General features: G+C 44.5%; 1 pseudogene; it reads right to left on the bottom strand.

The window, feature by feature from the left end:
• Nucleotides 1-2,110: 2,110 nt before the first annotated feature.
• LOC112679170 (60S ribosomal protein L19-like) lies at nucleotides 2,111-2,899 on the bottom strand (annotated as a pseudogene).
• Nucleotides 2,900-4,763: the final 1,864 nt, after the last annotated feature.

The raw sequence follows: 4,763 nt of genomic DNA, 5'->3' as shown, positions 1-4,763 counted from the left end.
ATGGTCCACAAAACATTCTCCTTTCCTTCTGAAGGTTTGACGATGCATTGTTATCATTAACCAGTCCTTTACTATAAAACTTAAATGGCCAATTGACACAAACAGTTCTGAGACGGTTCTTCCACCACTGACTAAGACTGGGGTGGCCAAGTTCAAAAAGGGTGTTGCCTGTGTTCGCCTCTAGGATTTTGATGGATTCTTGTCTCACATTTAGATCTTTCATTGAATTTGAGTTTATCTTTGTGTGTGGTGTAAGAGAATGGTCTAGTTTCATTCCTCTGCACGTGGCTGTCCAATTTTCCCAGCACCATTTATTAAAGAGACTGTCTTTTTTCCAGTGGATAGTCTTTCCTGCTTTGTCAAATATTAGTTGACATATAGAGTTGAATATAGAGTTGAGGGGCCATATCTAGGTTCTCTATTCTGTTCCATCGATCTATGTGTCTGTTTTTGTGCCAGTACCACACTGTCTTAATGATCACAGCTTTGTAGAACAACCTGAAATCTGGCATTGTGAGAGCCCCCAGCTCTGGTTTTTTTTTTTTTTTTTTTTTTTTTTTTTAGCTCTGGTTTTTTTAAATATTCCCCTGGGTATGCTATATGTTGGCAAGTTGAACTGCAATACAAATTTTTTTTAAAAAGACTGGGGTGGCAGGTATTGGGGATAATATTCATTTAGCCTTCTGAGCTTTCTGGGCAGACTTGGTGACTTTGCCAGCTCCAGCTGCCTTCTTGTCCACTGCTTTAATGACACCCACAGCAACTGTCTGTCTCATGTCACGAACAGTAAAACGGCCCAGAGGAGGATAGAGAAGCTCTCAACACACATAGGTTTGCCAGGAACCATATCAACAATGGCAGCATCCCCAGATTTCAAGAACTTGGGACCATCTTCCAGCTTTTTTCTGGAACGACGACCTATCTTCTCCTTCAGCTCAGCAAACTTGCAAGGAATGTGAGCTGTGTGACAATCCAGCACAGGTGCATATCCAGCACTGATTTGGCCTGGATGGTTCAGGATAATCACCTGAGCTGTGAAGCCAGCTACTTCCATTGGTCGGTCATTTTTGCTGTCACCAACACATTGTCACAATGAATATCTTTAACAGATACGTTCTTGACACTGAAGCCCACATTGTCCCCAGGAAGAGCCTCACTCAAAGCTTCATGGTGCATTTCAACAGACTTTACTTCAGTTGTAACATTGGCTGGAGCAAAGGTGACCACCATGCCAGGCTTAAGAACACCAGTCTCCATTCCCCCCACTGGGACAGTACCAATACCACCAATTTTGTAGACGTCCTAGAGAGGCAGACTCAAGGGCTTATCAGTTGGATGAGTTGGTGGCTGAATGCAATCCAGAGCTTCAAGCAGTGTGGTTCCACTGGCATTCCCATCTTTACAGGTGACTTTCCATCCCTGGAATGAAGACATGTTAGCACTTGGCTCCAGCATGTTGTCACCATTCCAACCTGAAATTGGCACAAATACTACTGTGTTGGGGTTATAGCCAGTTTTCTTAATGTAGGTGCTGACTTCTTTAATGATTTCCTCGTATCTCTTCTGGCTGTGGGGTGGTTCAGTGGATTCCATTTTGTTAACACCAACAACTAGTTGTTTTACACTCAGTGTGTAAGCCAGATGGGCATGCTCCCGGGTCTGCCTATTCTCAGAGATACCTGCTTCAAATTCACCAACACCAGCAGCAACAATCAGGACAGCACAGCCTGAGATGTGCCTGTAATCATGTTTTTGGTAAAGTCTCTGTGTCCTGGGGCATCAATGATGGTCACATAATACTTGCTGGTCTTGAATTTCCACAGGGAGTTATCAATGGTGATACCACATTGACGTTCAGCTTTCAGTTTATCCAAGACCCAGGCATACTTGAAGGAGCCTTTTCCCATCTCAGCAGCCTCCTTTTCAAATTTTTCGATAGTTCTTTTGTCAATCCCACCACATTTGTAGATCAGATGGCCAGTAGTGGTAGACTTGCCCAAATCCATGTGTCCAATGACAACATTTTTTTTTTGGCAGATAAAGGTTTGTTTTATTAAATAACTGATCTGATTAATGCTGAGGCCACTATGTACAGACAAGAGAGGGAGTTTTATTTCTTGGTCTCTTCCTCCTTGGACAGTCTTGATGATTTCCTCCTTCTTGGCCTGGAGCCGCTCTTCACGGCACTTGCAGGCCTCCGTGGTCTTAGATCTGCGGGCCTCAGCCTGGTCAGCCAGAAGCTTCTTCTTCTTCTTCTTTTTTTTTTTTTAAATTTATTCATGAGACAGAGAGAGAGAGAGGCAGAGGGAGAAGCAGGCTCCATGCAGGGGTCTCCAGGATCATGCCCTGGGCTGAAGGCAGCTCTAAATCGCTGAGCCACTCAGGCTGCTCCAGCCAGAAGCTTCTTGCAAGCCTTGCCTGCCTTCAGCTCATGGATGTGTTCCATGAGAATCCACTTGTTCTTGAACACGTGACCCTTCACTTTCAGGTACAAGCTATGATACATGTGGCTGGCGGTCAATCTTCTTAGATTCATGGTAGCTTCCGAGCAGCCTGCGTAGAATTCTCATCCTCCTCATCCACGTTACCTTCTCAGGCACTGGAGCATTGGCAGCACCTTTCCTCTTACCAATGCCCATAGGCCTGCCCTTCCGGAGGGCCAGAGTGTTTTACTGGCAGGGAGCTCGGGAATGCACAGTCACAGGCTTCCAGACAATCAGCCCATCCTCGATCAGTTTTCGTATCTGCTGACGGGAGTTTGCATTGGAGACTTCATTGGGGTCCAACGTGACCTTCCTTCTGCCACAGGGAGGACACCCGGGACAAGCCTCTTCTGAACCCAGCGCAAAGGGAAGAACCCGATGACCACAATGTTGATGTGAATCCCTTCCTTTCCCATTCTGGTTTAGGTTTAGTGGTGGTTTTCACGACGCCTGTGTTCTGGCGGCAGACCCGTTGCGAAAAAGCGAGATTTTATTTTTAAGTCATTTCTACATCCAACATGTGGCTTGAACTCAATCTTGAGATCAAGAGTCAGATGCTCTAGGGACTGAGCCAGCGAGGCGCCCCAAAGCCAGCTTTTTTTTTTTTTTTAAGACAGCTTATTTTTAATTAATTATGTTACAGACAAATATTGTATTTTCCCCAATTAAAGAAATTTAGCTTCGGGGATCCCTGGGTGGCTCAGCGGTTTGGCACCTGCCTTGGGCCCAGGGCGAGATCCTGGAGCCCCGGGATCGAGTCCCGCGTCAGGCTCCCTGCAAGGAGCCTGCTTCTCCCTCTGCCTGTGTCTCTGCCTCTGTGTGTCTCTCAAATAAATGGATAAAATCTTTAAAAAAAAATTAGCTTCGCTGCCAGAAAACACTGGGGAAAAACCCCTCTACATCAGGACATTAAAACTTGAGTAGTTTTTCCCCCTCTAAAAAATTTCAGTTATTTTTTCCCCAAAGACCTTTATCTCAGAAGTGCGATTTAAAAGCCACGTGCAGGGAATCTAAGTATCCACTAGAGGGCGCGAGCCACTTACAGAATGACTGAGTAAGGGTTCACCACCTTCCCCCTTCTGAACTATTTCTACATCAGAAAAGCCAAGTGTGCCTAGTAAAAGCCTTAGTAAATAGTTTATATTCTCTCTCTCTCTCTCTCTCTCTCTCTCTCGTGCTTTGTTGTGATATATACACATGAAACCAGAGATAACTATGGCCACGCATATGTCTGCCTATCATAAAAATAGCTTCTGTGATCTTCATTACAGGACACAATGATCAGTTTGGAGTTGCATTTCTTTCTCAACTTTTCTTTCCTTACCCCCTTGCTATTTTTTTTTAAGATTTTATTTATTTATTCGTGAAAGACACACATAGAGAGAGAGGAAGACACAGGCAGAGGGAGAAGCAGGCTTCATGCAGGGAGCCCAATGTGGGACTCCACCCTGGGTGTCAAGGATCATGCCCTGGGCTGAAGGCAGGCCCTAATCCCTGTCTGTAACAGGGATCTCCCCTTGCTATGTTTTAAAATTGGCCATGAAGTTTATAATATTCTTATTTTGAAAAAAATATTGATTGATTGATTTGGCAAAAGGAGAGAGAGAGCACAAGCAGGGGGAGAGGCAGGCAGAGAGAGAGAGGAGAAGCAGGCTCCCCACCGAGAACTCCATCCCAGGACCCTGGGATCATGACCTGAGCAGAAGCCAGACACTTAACTGACCAAGCCACCCAGGCACCCCAGTTTATTATATCCCTTAGTCTTTTATTGTATTTTCTGTTGTATTTTTATTGAATGGCTGTAATTAATATTAACTGACTTTAAAGTGGTTGGATTTCTCTTTTCCTCCTTTCTGTTTCTGTTTTGCTATCTTCCCTCATATACTTCCAAGCATTTTTCTATTTCTTTTTTTTTTTTCCCCAAATATTTAACTTCTGAAAGTGATGTTACAAGAAATGGGGAGGCCATGTTACACAAAACTCTCGGTAAGAAAAGCCTAACATAGGAGCCAAACGGAGTTAGGATCTGCCTGCTTGATCCAAACTTCCCTGGGCTGGCCTTCCCCAGAGGTATGGGTGAATGTGGTGCTTTATCAGCTGGATGGTAAAGACATCTCTCCAAGTCTTTCTAGAGGAAGAGAGTCAGCCAGACGGGTGACAGATGCCAGACAGAGGCATCTGGGAATATAGTTTACAATAACACAGTGTTAGCTGAACAGGACAAAATCTGTTACTATTATACAGAAAAGATCAAAGAGTCTGTAAACTCCATTGAGAATG

Source organism: Canis lupus, chromosome 6 (assembly GCF_003254725.2).
Source record: "Canis lupus dingo isolate Sandy chromosome 6, ASM325472v2, whole genome shotgun sequence".
Taxonomy (NCBI): Eukaryota; Metazoa; Chordata; class Mammalia; order Carnivora; family Canidae; genus Canis; species Canis lupus.
This window is presented reverse-complemented; position numbering and strand designations above follow the sequence as displayed.